This window comes from Phoenix dactylifera, chromosome 9 (assembly GCF_009389715.1).
Source record: "Phoenix dactylifera cultivar Barhee BC4 chromosome 9, palm_55x_up_171113_PBpolish2nd_filt_p, whole genome shotgun sequence".
Taxonomy (NCBI): Eukaryota; Viridiplantae; Streptophyta; class Magnoliopsida; order Arecales; family Arecaceae; genus Phoenix; species Phoenix dactylifera.
In genome coordinates, this window is record NC_052400.1 from 14,418,609 (window position 1) to 14,434,934 (window position 16,326).

General features: G+C 41.3%; 1 pseudogene; it reads left to right on the forward strand.

Annotated features, from left to right (window-relative positions):
* Positions 1-205: 205 nt before the first annotated feature.
* On the forward strand, positions 206-10,303 carry LOC103718829 (annotated as a pseudogene).
* The last annotated feature ends 6,023 nt before the right edge of the window (positions 10,304-16,326 follow it).

Sequence of the window (16,326 nt, forward strand, 5' to 3'; positions counted from 1 at the left end):
ATTATTCTAATAACTCCTCTTAGATAGTTAATTCCAATGATCAACTACCAAAATATAACCTCTTTTATAGGTGACAAGTGGCCAACCATGCTAGGACATAATTATTAATTAAATTTTGGTCGATATACTGTTATTAAGCACTTTATTATATTTGATCAATGATTAGTTAATTTTTTGATGTAAATATTGCCCCCCCCCCAAAAAAAAAAAAAAATACCTTTTTTCAATGAAAATGAATATTTTTTTTGAGTTGGATAAGCATAAGTTATCACCTGATCAACAACTATAAGAAATGCTAAGTTAGTCATAGCAATAGGCTACTATACATGATTTATTCAATCAAATATTTTGACTATAGTATTTGCCATAATATATAGCCCATACATTATGCCTATTAACCCTGATATAGATCATACTTTTAAAATTGGCCGAGCATGACTATCAGCCATGACATGAGCCATAATTTTGAGTAGGTTGATCATGTCTATGGACCATGATAAGGGTCAAAATTTTGAGCAAGTTGATTATGCTTATTACCATGATAATGGCTATATTTTGAGCAGGTCAACCATGTTTATTGACCAAGATAGCGGTCAAATTTTGAGCCAGCCGGTCATACTTATTGACTATGATAATAGTCAAAATTTTGAGTAGGTCGACCATACTTATTGACCATTGTAGTTCTTATTGACTATATTCATTGATCATGATATTGGTCGACTTGAGGTTTTGTTTAGCCAACAAAGATTAACTTTTGAAAGATTGATCATTATTGGTCATCTACTTTGTTTTTTTGTGCATATGCCCCTAATATCTGATGCAAGTAGAAATTAGTGGGACCACGATTTAATATAAATGATAGATTATGATCATTATTATTGATCAATATAGATCTCAGGCCATTTACTTTCTTTGATCAACTAATCTTTTTAGGTCAATTGGTCATTTTTGGTGAGTTGACCTTTTTTGACTAGGTTGAACCATACTTATTTTTGGTTAATTAGCCTTTCCAAGCCAATTTGATTGATACTCCTCAAATATTTTTATCTTTAGTCGATTAGCTTTTCCAAGCCGATGTGAATGATATCCCTTGGGTAATTTTGCTATAAATTAATCAATTTGTGAAATCAAGTTGCATATTAACCCTTGGGTATTTTTGCTATATTTTTATGGCTCATTGATTGTGGTTTCAACATTTTAGTTGCGATCATTTTTTTGGAAAGTTTCATCCTGGCTTATCATCTTAGTGCTCTTCTTTGGCATTCTATCCTATTAGGTCCATCGGGCATGCCAAAAATATTTTCTTAGAAACTATTCTAGTGGTGGATGGAGTCGTTTGCATGCCAAATCGATCGGTTGATTAGGAGACAATGTTTTTGCCTTAGTAGGACTTAAAATTTGAAATAGGATGATAATATTGCTATGAAAGGAAGCAAATAATGGAGTAATAACTCAAACAAAGAAACGCAATAACTCACAAACAAAGAAGCTATCTAATGAAGATTGATTACATGGAAGGAAAGTAATTTGGTACAAGAGATATTTTTGAAGGCGAATGATCGTCGCATTTGGAGAACTGGATAACTGGTAAGGGCCAAATGTACAAAATCCTCTCGATGCTCAATCTTCTCCAGGTAGAATGAGACTTCACGTTGAAGAACTTTGGATCAGTATTGGGGATGCAGAATCCTCTAGACGCTCATCATGGTATGTAGGAGAGGTGTGGAAGCTTTGTCTATATTGAGTTAGTCAAATATCCATGTGTAGGGTGTGAGAGACTCTGAATGAAGCCTTCTTCCTCTTCTTATATGTGCACATTGGTAGTTATTCCCAGCAACAATTACCATCTTTTACCATCTTTTAGGTGTTTTCTTGTCTTGGTAACTTCTGTCTTGGCGGTTGCCGGTGGTTATTTGCATGAATAACTCTATTATCTTAATAACTCCTCTTAGGTGGTCAATTCCAGTGATCAACTGCTTAAATATGGCTTCTTATATAAGTGAAAAATGGCCAATCATGATCTCTCCTAGTGTTAGGATGTAAGTTATTAATCCAATCTTGGTTGATGTAATGTTATTGACCACTTCATTATAGTTGGTCGATGATTAATTAATTTTGGGTGTAAACACCATTATGTATGATAAAAGAAAAGCTCATCATCAGCTAAAATTCAGTTTCTGTGTGATAATGATTTATGATGCCCATAACATGGTTTATGTTGCAAAAATTTGTGCCTAGACTGGGTTGTCCTCTTGCTTTTAAGTTTCTAGAACTGAAAATCTGCATAGCTGTGCAGGATTTCTCAATGAAAAAATTCCAAGCAACTTGTGGAGTCCATTTTATATCTCGATGGATATGGACTTTCTTGAAGAGGAGAAACATTTTTAAAGTGCTCGCAATTATTGGGGTTGGAGGTTTAGCCATGGCTTTTAGCAGGAAAGGGAAGTTTGGTGGATGAAATATCCACACAATCAGCAAAGCCAACTTCAAAATTATGAACTTGGAGTGCCGGCAGTTGCATCTTTACACGGTGAAACCAGAGATCAAAGAGAGCAGTTAGACTCGTTGAAGGACCTATGAAGGAAGCCTTGCATTAAAGCCTCTCGGCAGCATCTGCAAGTCAAGCAGCCTTGTAACCTGGTTGTCTTTGAATTTGACAACCCAGTGTGGAAGAGAATTTTTTAAAATATTCAAATTTTAAAACTTTCTTTCACATTATTGCATGGGAAGGGCCATATAATGGGTTAATAGGTTCTTTGTACATGTCAAGATTGTCCATTATGGGGGGCTTCCTTTGCGCCGAGGTTGGTGAGGTCAAGCTTGCTCGCAGTAGGAGAATTTCTATACGAGTTTAGGCTCAAGTTGGGCTCATAGATATTTTTATATGGTTGATTCATCGCTATTAATGGGCTAAGTTATGAGAACAGCCTGATCGTTTACTTCAAGCTGGCCCTTTGTTTTTGGGTCGACTCATCTGCAGGATGAGCCTTATCATATCGGTTTAAAAAATTACACCAACAAAAAAACGAAACTATGAGAGCCTGAGCATGCTGGCTCCTGAATTGCTGATGAACAGTTATGGTGTGAAATAAAAACAAACCTTGATTAGAAATCCACTCGTCTATAGCTTTTTCTTCCAGTAATAATCGTATGTGCGCTCTCTTATTTTGCTCCTCCTTGTTGCACAAGCCATCCAAATTTTTGTTTACTCTAAAATATTAGAGGAAGCAAAATTTTAGACATCACATATAACGAAACAAGCACAACCAAGGTTTATTGCCAGGTGTCAGGATCGGCATTTCCGGACGATGTTACTATAAAATCTTGTAAAATGTTGTATATGCAATACGTTGTGCTCTTCTTAGCTGAAGTTGCTGAACTACTGTAAGAAATCTAATTTTTGAAATTTATTCTAATTGGATCCAGCATTATACAGGTAACTTGTGCTTAGGTCCAGCGAAGAGTAAGGTAGCAAAATGCTGACGCGGCACGATCATCGCTCTTGATGAATCTTGCGATTCTTATCCGTCAAATTGCATCCTTTGCAAGCATCCGTAAGCTTGGGATCATGCAATTGCATGATGTGAAAGTCAAAAGGCACTCGATTCTTTTCACTCCTACAGGTCATAAAAAATTTAAGGAAAGATTTGTTAAGCTTTGATTTTTTTTCTCCTTCACGGTTTTGGGGCCGCTTTAGAAAACTTGAGGGTAAAAAAGCAAAGGACAGGAATAAACGAAACGTTGTTGACGAGATCACCGTACATCAAATGCAGGTACATACTTCCTCTTTAATCATGTACTCTTCTGCTTTATCGGCTCTTCACTCCGTGGAGGCTTCCGCTTCCCCCGCCGGCGGCAAAATACTCCACTCGGCTTGCAACCTTCTATCTTATACTCAAGAATATTTTAAGAGGGGCTCATTATAAATATATACATATATGTGGGTGTGTGTATGTATGCATGTATTTTAGAAAGCTGCTTCTTCACCTTAAGTTTTCTTTGTGTACGTTTCTAATTTCCTCGATATCTGAATTCTTTTGTATCTCATACAAGCTGATCGCCTATAATTGAAGACTTCTCCAAGGACGCTCCCAAGTTCAGCATATAAGTGAAGGCCCCATCTCTCCCTCTCTCGAAAGAAGCCTTGAATTACAACTCAAGAACCCAATCAACCTTCCCCACCACCTTCCTTGCCTTCCCCTCCCGACTCCCACATGATCAAACTCTCCACCCTGGTGTTCATTTCCCAGTTCCTGTCTCAAAACCACGGCATCCCCAGATCAAATCCTCGCAAGTCTTTCTTGCCTTCTCCGTCCTGTTGTTCATTTCCATCTACGAGCACCCACATCCTTCCTTCAAGTGGTCGGTGTCTTTTGGAGGATTCGGGGTTCCAAGGCCGCTTAATCCCCAGTAAGGCCAGTTTCTAGCACGCTTTGCTTGCCTTCTTTCATGCCTTTTTATCTTTTCTTTTTCAAGAGAATGTTTGTGCTGCAAGGGTTCTTATTTAGATGTTGGTTTATGGTTTACGCGATCATATACATTCCAGCAGCCATCGTAAATCCCTTATAGAAACTAATAACCTCCTGGAGGATTCATATTGCTAATCCTAAACAAAAAGATATCATTCAAGTGTACAGAAATTTGATTCGATTTGAACTTTGATGTGGCATGGTTCTTTGTATAGAGGAGAAAATGAGTAAAAAAAAAAAAAACCCGCCTTGTGATTTGACTGTCATTTAAAATTTGGTCCTGTTTACCTCCTATCTTACTTCTGGTTTGGATGACCATTTTATGTGTAGCCCAGTAGCTTCTTATGAAACAGGTTTGTGCGCGAAAATAAGTCCCGAGTGTGAGAACAGGTGTCGAACTGAATATAAAAGCTTAAACACGAAATGATTAACCGTGTAAGGACTAGTGCTCCCACAGTTTTTCTTCAGAAAGTCGATAACGTGGTGAGTACGGCGTTGTGTTCCAGGAAAAAAGAACGGTTCTCTCTTTTTCTTTATCAAAAAGATTTAGTTGAAATATGGAGATTTGATATAGAACGGATGTCTAGATATGGATAACATGGAGAAGCCAAATTTGATTTAAATTACTCCAGGACTCCGCATGTAGAGAATAATAATTTGGTCAGTCTTCATACTAGTCAATGCACCGGGCAAAACGAGGACTTGCCGGACCTTGAATTAACTTTTCTGAGGTCTTGCCTAACCTTGAATTAACTTTCTACATGAGAGGGAGTTAAAGTTACTGTTTATTACCGAAAGGATGCCTTTCTCTGAGTCTGGACTCTTCAACCGCCATTCGTTGGCTTCTTACCATTTGGAAGGGTCGCTAAACCTTGGGTGATGCTTATCCTCCGGATTTAGCAAAGCTTGTATTTGCTGACTTTGTAACGATTAGTGGCCTGCTCAGGCTTGTAATTTTCGTAAAGAACATGGTACAATGGCCATTTATTGGGTCTGTATCCAGACCGACGTTTTCTGAGCCAGCATTAAATTGCCGTAGAGCGGAGGGATTAGCTGTGGGCCACCAGCAGCCCGAAGCCGGAGCCAATTATTGGACCTCATGGCTACAGTTTTCCTCACCTGTAAGCTGTGAAGAAAAGGTTGCTACTTGGCCCTCCATCTATTGATTTATTTTGATTCTATGCTTGCTTGCTCTCTATTTTGCCGGATTGCCCGCCTGAAAACATGCTTGGATTTATGGAGGGCTTCTCGGATACATGCTCATCAGGAGAATTGGTGCCTTCGTCGGGGATTCAACTCATCTCTAATTAATTAAGGGTGATCACTGAAAAAGCCTACACATGAAGGGTGAGTCTGCTTCCTTATTTTCTTTTGTTAATTTTTTTTTTCAATATATTTTGTTGAATAGTGTTGGAAAAAAAAATGAAATCAAGAAACAATGATGCTACAAACTCCTTTGCTTTCTTTGTGTAATTAAATAGGATATCACTCACCGAGCACTACAATCTACTTAGGTAATTAATAAAAAAAATAATCAAGCAATCCAGAAACAAGAGATAACATAATTTTTAACATGAAAAAAAATTTTTATATAGAGAAAAATCACGAAACTAGTCCAAAAAAAAATTCCACTATTTAGAATAATGAATTACAATAGATCCTCTCTAAATCAAGGCTGCATAAACATCAATAAGATTTAATCTTTGCTTCCATAATAAGACGGATTTCAATAATAAACAGCAAAATAGAAAATAGAGAAGATTTTTCAATAATTTAAACCGTTTAATCTGTAGCTCTTAATGCTGGAAACAACAAATTTTAACTAAATCCAGCACTTTTCTTCGTTTTCCGATCTATTTTTTTCCTCTTCCGTTATGCAGACCACACCAACAAATAGCAATAATAATTCATCATTTGCCGCATATATCATCAACTCTATTGACTAAAACACTCCATCGGATACTGACATATATATACTTTTCTTCTGTGTACATGACAGAAGCTGACGATTGATTCTTGGATACAAGTCCAAGGAAACTTCGAATCGGTTGGAAAACTGAGAGCCCAAGTCCTCCATAGATGCCTACGGTCCATACAAGTGGCCTCAGGAGACTCGTTCTCCTTCATCTTCCTATTTCCTACTGCATATCCCACAGGCCTGCATCCTCCCGGTCTTTCAACGTCCAACTACCCATCAATTGCACCCTGCTTCGTCTATTAAGTCTCTTATTCTAGTGATCGGAACAATTAATAAAACCATCGATGAAGAACCAGCAGCAAAATCACCCTCCACGTCTTTGCATGCTCTCCCCTTCCAATTCCCAACTCCTCCAATTTCTCCCAAACCTCCTCCTCTTTGGCCTCGGCCTGGCCCTTGGGTTCATCTCCAGTTTTTACCTCAAAACCATTCCTTTCCCTCTCCAGACATCCAAACTCTCCTTGCTCTCTTCTCCTCCATCCCCACCACAACGGCCGCCGCAGCCAGTCCTAAATCTCACCCTCAGTAGTGCTCATGAGCGCGTGGGATTAAAGGGATATGTGGAGCCAGCCAAGGCCATGCATGACATGACCGAGGAGGAGTTGCTGTGGAGGGCGTCGATGGTTCCGAGGATCAAAGACTACCCATTCGACCGAGTTCCTAAGGTTGCCTTCTTGTTTCTCGCCAGGGGATCGCTCGCCTTCGCTCCGCTATGGGAGAATTCTTCAAGGACATGAAGGATTGTATTCGATCTACGTGCACGCCGATCCTTCCTTCAACGAGTCTGCGCCAGAGGGTTCGGTGTTCCATGGCCGGAGAGTCCGAGCAAGGTCAGTTAATTAATCCTATCATGGTTCTTATTTTTACGTCAACAGTACTACCACCTATCATCTTAATTCCAAGCCTTCCATTTCTTTACTCCATTATTGATAGCTTCTGCGATCTAATCATTCTAGTTGTCCATGGGATTTGACGCTAAAATTGACGAGGATGTCTCGTTTCTGGTAGGACAAGGATGCTATTTTAGTGCATGAAATTTTATTTAGTATATATAAAATATTGGGAAGACTTGTGGGTATGGATAGCCAAGTTTGAATCAACTAGTCGGTCTTGGTGGAAACAAGCCATTTGCTCCTCCGGTGTGACGTGGTTGGCAGATATTTGCCACCGTCCCTTGTCTTGAGACCGGCGCTTCAGTCTTTGACAGCCAAAAGAAAGCCGGAATTAAATGCTACTAGCTGTTAATCTTGATGCACGAAACCAATTCTATATGCATGAATAAGGACGGGGACTTTCGGGTACTAGAAAACTTTAGCATTCAACCACATTTCTATATGTATCCCCATTAATTTCCATGAGTGGCATCAATTTCCACAAATTATCCAATCCCTTGTCAAGCCACATGGCAAGAGGAATTTCTCATTGAGAGACTTCCCTAGCACTACTTATGAGAATATTAAAATTATATTTTTTTTATGGATGCTAAAATAAAACTCCCCTTGTCCTAGGCATTTCACATTGGCTAAACGTTCCCTCTTTTCCTCTCCATTCAAACAACCATGCTGCACCCACATCAGTTAATAGATAGATCACAATTTGGAGGGCATGCATGGGGTATCACGAAAAATTATTTCATGCATAGTCCTGCAGGTACATACCATCAATCTCTGAGGTGTATTCCGGTTGGGCTCATTAGAGCATCCCATCTTGTGATGGGCAGTGTGCACCAATACGGCCGTACATGCAGTGCATGTAATAATTTTGATGTTGTGGGAATAAAAGGTCTCGAACTTAGTCCGGCATCGACTGAATAGCGGAAAGGTATTATCTTAATAGAGAGGAAAATCCTTTTCCTTACGAGGCACCTTTTATAGGGCAAAACCATCTCGGGCTGTCACAGGAATCCAGAGCGGACAATACCTCGCAAGGGACGCAGTCGTTCTTCTGTTTTAGTTTCAGTGAGGGCTAAGGGTCTGAGGCGGGGGGATACTCCCGACCTCATCAATGGTGCTTTCGTTGAGAGCCTTGACCTCGGCACAAACCTTCCCGCTGGGAGGGCTGATGTTGTGGGGATAAAGGGTCTCGAACTTAGTCTCACATCACTGAATAGCAGAAAGGTCTGTGCCTTAAATAGAGGAGAAAATCCATTTCCTTACGAGGCACTTTTATAGGACAAAACCGTCTCGGGGCGCCACAGAATTCCAGAGCGGACAATACCTTGTAAGGGACGCTGTCGTTCTTATATTTTAGTTCGGGTGGGGGCTAAAGGTCTGGGCCGGGAGATATCCCCGACCTCATCATCAGCACCGTTCGGATCTTAGAGAACCTAAGAAAATTTTCTGCCTATACCATCTTCAGCATGATCTCCATGTCCTACTTTACTACCATAGAGATACAAAAAAAAACATAGAAACACCGAAGTTGCACTTAGCTATTTTATGGTGTTAACTTCTTGAACAGCAAGTGGCACAGGTCTTGATCTTTGTGCTTTTTTTTTTTTTTTGAGTTAATTGATCTTTGTTCTGATTGAAGTATATGGAGAGAGCATCTATGCATTGCTTTGATTCTTCTTGTCCCAGCTTCTATAAATTCTTTTCTTCCAACAAAATTTGCCCCATGTTCGCGTGCCTTTTGAAAAGAAAGGGATCTGTAAAAGTTCAATCTGGATGGCAACTTGTTAAGGAGGCATCTCTAGCTTTTTGTTCCTTCTTAGGTGACAAAAATTTCAACTGAATATAGATTTAGGGGATAACACAGAGGCACCGACCAGAAATCTATGCGTAACGTGGGAGATCATGAGATCATATCACAAGCAAAGCTCTTCGCCTAGTAGTAAGAGCATTTCAAATCCCCCGGCTCCATCAAATCACATTACTGTCATTATTCTCAAATTAGACTTTTTTTATGGGTGGAGAATGCGAAGACACGGTTCGAACTTAAAATCTCTGCTCTGATGTCATGTTGAAATCACTATTTATCCCAAAAACTTAAGCTGATAGAATGAGGTAGATTTATTTATATTTTTATATTTTACGCTTTGGCTAAAGACATTCATGCGAAGACGATCATTGAGATATTATCGATTCTTATCAGATGCTACTTTTGAATTGATGCAGCTGGTGCGATGGGGGCAATTGAGCATGATGGAAGCTGAACGCCGCCTACTAGCTAATGCCCTGCTCGACTTCTCAAACCAACGCTTCATCCTCTCTCCGAGTCTGCATTCCTCTCTTCAACTTCTCCACCATTTACTCCTACCTCATCAACTCCACCAAACCTACGTCAGTTCCTACGATGATCCGGGGCCCAACGGCCGCGGTCGATACAATATTAGAATGAAACCGGCATGTGAAGCTGCAGCAATGGCGAAAGGCTCCCAGTGGTTGAGGTGGACCGGAACCTTGCAATTGAGATAATTTCTGATGACAAATATTTTCCGGTCTTCAAGAGATACTGCAAGCCCTCGTGCTACGTCGATGAACATTATCTGTCGACGTTTGTGAGCATGAGGTTTTGGTGGAGAAATGCAATCGGAGCCTCACTTGGGTCGACTGGTCAAAAGGGGGCCACACCCGGCCAGGTTTGGAAGATTGGATGTGACCATTGAGCTCTTGAAGGGGATGAGAAATGGAAGTACATGCGATTACAATGGTAGGACTACTAGCATTTGCTTCCTATTTGCGAGGAAGTTCTTACCCATCCTTGACTCGGTTGATGAGATTTGCTCCAAAAGTTATGGGCATTCAGACTTAAGAGATCCATAAAGATTCTCTGCAAGCAAGAGAAGCTTTCTCAGGGACATTTTTAAGTAGTACCACTTTTTATGGGATTCTTGGAATAAAGGGAAAAGTGTACAAAGCATTGAGACCTAAATGAAGGTTGAAGGTTGTTCTAGCGGGAAAGATATTCTTCTTCAAAATTTCCGCAAGGCATGCCATTGATTTTTTTACCTAAATTATTTGATGCATAAATGGGATTGGCATTGTATCAAGTCCCATGTTGTAGGCTAATTTGTGAGCAATTTTTCCAAATCAATAATGTGCTTCGGAGCTGATTTCCTCCTTGGGCTTTGGGTGGGCTAATTTGTGGATATGCTTGTGACGTGCCATCTTCCAATTTTATTAATGAGATGGTGGTGATTTTAATCATCTTTTTTTTCCCCGAAAGAAATCAATTTAAATATACCTTTTGTAGACAATAGAGCAGTAGTAATGTATTCGATCTTGGACCTCCTCCAAGGCAAGCTCTCGGGTGAAAGGTGCCCCAACGAGCGTCGACTAATTTAAAATCATACTCTCGTCAATTTCAAAACTAAAAAAAATGAGCTTGAAAGGGGTAAAATTTATGAGGTTTTTATAGCTGCATATTGATTTACTGAATTTTATTTTTTGTTTGTAACCGAGTAATCAAATAGAAGGAAAACTAATTCTACTGGAATGAAGGTATGGATGGAAATAATACAACTTTCAAGGACATTATTGAGTAACACAATAATTAATTAGTGTGATATCTAGTTAGGTGAGGTTGGGTTTCGCCAAACCCACACTCGTACCCATTGGGGTTTCAGTCCAACTTTGCTCCATGCAAGATCAGACTGGGTTCAGTTTGGGTAATAAAAGTGTGCATCGGGTTTGGGTCTGGTGGAGATCTGGGTTGGCTGCCCATGATGTACTAAACATTATGTCTTGAAGGATTAATCAAGCTAAAAAAAACATAATTTAAGGAATTAACAATGAAACACAAATAATACTACAAAAATTAAATCATAAATAACAAGGACTTGATGATTGTCTGTACAGCAATGATTCATAAAAGCTGAAAAATACACTCTACTTAAGTCAAATATAAAGACCCAAATTTACTCTAAAATTCATTATATTGTATTCCTTGTGCCTCTTTAAGTTATAAAATAAAGTTTCTTATGCTAAGAGTTTAGAAATTGAATGATATACATAGAGAGCTAAATTATATATCTTACATCTATATATGTATGTATGTATCTATGTACCTAATAAATTGGATAATTATGCAGGTTATGGTCTAGGTTGGGTTAGGGTCGGGCTTAAAACCTTAAACCTAAACGTGAATACCTGATTTGAAAGTTTTAGACCTAAATTTTAGACCTAGACCTAACCCATTCATTTCAGGTCCAGGTCGGGGTATCGATTGCGGGTTGGAGTGACAAGCTCTTGCAAACAATATAGAATCAATCAAAATAAGTATTTTAGATAAATAAAAAAAAAGTGTTTGACTATATGCTTCCTTTTAAGGTTAAATTCACTTATAAAGAGGGTATAAGAAGATAATTTTAGAAAGCCTATGATTTATTTTAGACATTTTTATTTCTATCATTTAGGTGAAATTGAATTGAAAACTCTTACAATATGCACAACTAGTAGTGGGTTTGCAAAACAAGGGAAGTCCATACTTGATAAAAGGCTGCGAAGGATAGTGTTCTAGAGTGCTTAGCTTGATTCTTCAAGATGAGAATTTAATGGATGTGGAAGTGGGTAACAGGATTTTGTGTTTAATAGCAGCAAAAATCAAACAAGTGGGAGATCGTAATTTTGGTTTTATGATGATCAAAAGACTTCTAAAAATTGCATAGATGATAATAAAAAAATGGACATTCATGCCAAAATTGTTTTTATATGAAGGAAACCTTTAATCAATTCCTGTTTACGATTGCTTTACTAGTTTTCATCCAAGTCTCTAAAATGCGATGACAGGTTTTATAATTGTGTTAAAAAACCATTCCCATTTACTTTGTTTAAATCATTTTTATATAAAAAGGGGAAAAGAAAAATGGCATTACATAAGAAATCACTCTTTTTATCTTGAAGATATCGAGTAATTAATATAAAAGAATATAAAATTGATAAGCATGCCTATAATCTTGCATTTTACTAATATATCAAGATGGTAAATCTCTTAGTGCCTGTACCAAAGCTCTGAATTAGAACCCTATCTTCATATATTTCTAAGAGGGTTACTTGTCACAGTGCAACGCTCTGTAATCTCTGCCATGACATGAATATTAATATGTTTAAAGGAGGCTTCACAACATAGTCAAGGATCTGAAGAAGCCTTTAACACTCATAGGTCTTTCACCTACAACACACATATTAATGCGGGTTCTCCTCCCTCCCTTTGGTATTTCTAAGTTTAACTTTGATGGATCCGTGTCTGATGGAAAGGCAACAGCAGGTTTTATTAGAAGAGATGAGCAGGGTCGTCTATTGCAGGCTTGGATGGAGGGCGATTCTGCATCTATTATAGCATGGATTAATTCTTCTTCATCCTCTCACCATGCAGGTAACCTACTACTGAAAGATATTTTACAGTGGAGGAGGGCCATGGCAGTGTTCAAGGCAACCTATTTTTTACTCTGAGCATTGGAAAAGGAAACTACTATGGATGCTGAAAGGCTGCGTAAATGTTTTATATCATATCTAGCCATCTGTTTCACTCACAGGTCTCGAATCAACTTCTAGATACCCATCAAACAATAATTATTTCTCCCGTGTGACACTTTGTCCGCTACCATCAGCTTTTTCCTTTTGTCGAGTCAATGTTAATGTACGTTGATCATTTGCATGCATTTTACTTTTGTCGTCGAGCTGAGCTGTAGCTTTGCGGCTCTAATTCATTGCACCTTGATTTAGTGAGCAAAAATGCCAATCGTGTCAAGAACATGACCCTGTGCCTGCAGTGCCAATAAGAAACCCAGGGTCGAGACAGAGTAGAGCTGGGGGGCCGGATCTAGCTCGAGGCCACCCTGAAAATATTTGAAGGGGACGGGATTCCAACGCAATGTCTTATCTCGCATTTTGCATTATCTAATACTTGCCATCGTGAGTTTTTTTTTTAAATTTATTTTGACTTCGAAATCAGCAAGCCCTTTCTCCGCTCCACCGTCATCCCACCGAGGATCCAGATTAAAGCAATTCATTTTCGTATCCGCCCGATATAAATAAAATAAATATAAATCGATAAATATTCGATCCATATTTGAATATTTAATTTTATTTATAATTTTATTTAATTTTATATAATATTTATAAATTTTAAAAAAATTTAATGACCATATTAATATATTATTAATTTAGTTTATTATCTATTTAATAATATTTTAATTTTATGGTCATAAAGTTTAATTATCTGACTTATATCCGTAGTTATATTGTTGCCACTGAATTCGGGACCGAAGTTAGAATGCAGCTCGAACGACTATGAAGTTAGCTAAAGATGAGCTGAGCAGGCTGGCCGAGGTACAAGAAGTAGATCTTCTCCGAAAATGGATTGCAAAAAGTTTTTGGTGGAGGATTCTCTGATGTCTAAATTAAAATAAAAAGGCAACAATGTGAAAAGAAGAAATTTCAGCAGAGTGTCGTTCTCCGTAAATTATATATACCTACATAACTGAAGTCATCGGAACTATCCCTTCATATAGGGAAGCGCGTTTTGTCGTTACCTAGGCTGATGTGGCGTCTACTAATGATGAGGTAACGGTTGCAGCGTTGTGAGTCAGTCCGCGTGGGTGACGTGCAATACTGGTCGGGCACAGTTGTGATGCTAACACGACTGTAAGCTACCAAAACTGTAGGTTGTTAGGATTGTCCAGCCTTGTCGATACTTGCTGATTGTTTTTCTTTGCTAATTCGCATCTCAGCTAATCGGCTTTTCGACTGGGGCCGAAGCTATTCTTCTCGGTTTATGTTCAAGGTCAAAAGGTTTGTTTGGACCGAAGTCAAGGTGTCCAATATTTCTCTCATTATATATACATATTTTTGATATTAAATTTACATCTACATCTGTTGCTGGTGGTCCAAACCGAGAACGATTGACACGACGGTGTGAACGGGGTTCCGCCTGAGTTGTCTTGGTTGGTGCTGGTTGCGCTCCACCTTCCGCCAAGGAACCTGCAAACAAGCCTTGCACCACCACCAGGGTGGTGATGGCCCTCCGACGGTCAAGTCAGAGGAGATTGGAGGAGGAGAGATGATAATCACAAGTGGGAGAGAGTGCTCTGGGAGGTATTGCTTACCCCCCCCCTTCTCCCCCAGCCGCATATATACCTGGCTGGGAGGTCTCTCAGGGGGGTTTGTCGTCGTGGGGCACGATAGAATGGCCACTGACATGGCCGTTACGGGGCGTCGTGGAGCAGCGCCGGGTACGGTCATGGCAGGGCGTAGTGGAGCTCCGCTTTGTACGGTCGATACAGGAGATCGTGGGCAGCATCGGGTACAGCCGTTGCAGGAGTAGTGGAGCAGGAGGCCGCGGCGTGCCTCTGGAGAATAGCCTGTCGTTATCAAAAGATCTCCGACTCGGGGTCGGAATGCTGGATCATAGGGCAGCCGACCTGGGGTCGGGCTGCGAAGCCGAGGAGGTCCGACTCGGGGTCGGAGTGCTGGATCATAGGGCAGCCGACCCGGGGTCGGGCTGCGGAGCCGAGGAGGTCCGACTCGGGGTCGGAGTGCTGGATCATAGGGCAGCCGACCCGGGGTCGGGCTGCGGAGCCGAGGAGGTCCGACTCGGGGTCGGAATGCTGGATCATAGGGCAGCCGTAGCTTTCCTGGATACGCGTGCCGATCACGTGGGGCATGGCGGCTCAATTCCCCCATAACAGTAGCCCCCCGCTTCCGAGCCTGGAACCAGAAGGGGAACAGGTGAAGGGAGTGATGTTTCGAGATTGCCGCCATCCTTCGGAGAGGCGCGCGCGCTTCAAGCTTCCCGCCTTCTTTATGGCGTATGGCGGTTGCTGCTGACCTGGCAACCTGAGGATTTCGGCGGACATCCTTCCTTAATGGTGTCGATTCGCCTTTGGGGTGCGAGCGACCCTTCGGCGGCCAGGCGTCTTCTGGCGTCATCGAGGTGTCACTTGCCCTTTCGCCTATTTAATCGGGGGCCCTCCCCCGTCCGTCTTCTTCTTTACGGACGTTTTCGAGTTTCTCCTTTGCGCTACCATTGTTGCCGCCGAAACGTTCGCTTGCTTTTCCTTTGACGCTCTCGGAGCCGTTCTTCCTCCTCTTCAAGTGAGTTTCCCACTCTTCTACTTTGAGCTCTTCATACTTTTTCTTTTTGTACTAGTGCACCCCAGTCGTTCCGGCCTTTCCCTCCTTCTTGACCCCGTCCCGACCGTAGATTGGCCATTAGGGATGGGCGAAGTGGGAGCAGATAGCATCAAGTCAAAACTGGTCGCCGAGGATTTAGACGGATTTGTGGCTCGGTACCACCTTCCCGAGGCCTGCAATGCCACGCTCCCAGGGCCTGAGGAGAGGATGTCTCATCCTCCTCGAGGGAAGATCGCCATCAATGAGGGCATCCTCCAGGCCGGGTTCCGCTTTCCCCCTTCAGACCTAGTCTTACAGGTGCTCCGGGGTTTAGGAATGGCACCGACGCAACTGGTGCCGAACTCGTGGCGTGCTCTGACGGTCTTCCAGGTTCTCTGTCGCTTGCATGCGATTCCCGCCACCTTGAACGTTTTCTGGGAGCTCTACGGCCTGAGCGGCCACCCCCAGGACAAAGGGTGGTGGTGCTTCGCAGCGCGGCGAGGGTGCGGCCTTGTCAAGGAGGGTCCTACCTCCATTCACCACTGGAAGGAGCGCTTCTTTTTCGTTGATGCAGACCCCTCCTGGGAAATCAGGGCAATCTGGGGGACGCCGGTGAAGTCCCCAATTGGCCTGTCGAAGTTGTCGAGGGAGGAATCCGAGGGCGTCGCCGCCTTGAAGGGGTTGGTCGCCGAGGGCCAGCTTCCCCCGGTGGGCCGCCTCATTTCTGAGGATACCTTGGTGAACGTCGGTTTGAGCTCGGTCCCCACCGACCGTGAGTCCGCCATCGTTTCTTTAGCTCTTTTCTTCTCTTTCGTTCCTTCTTCCT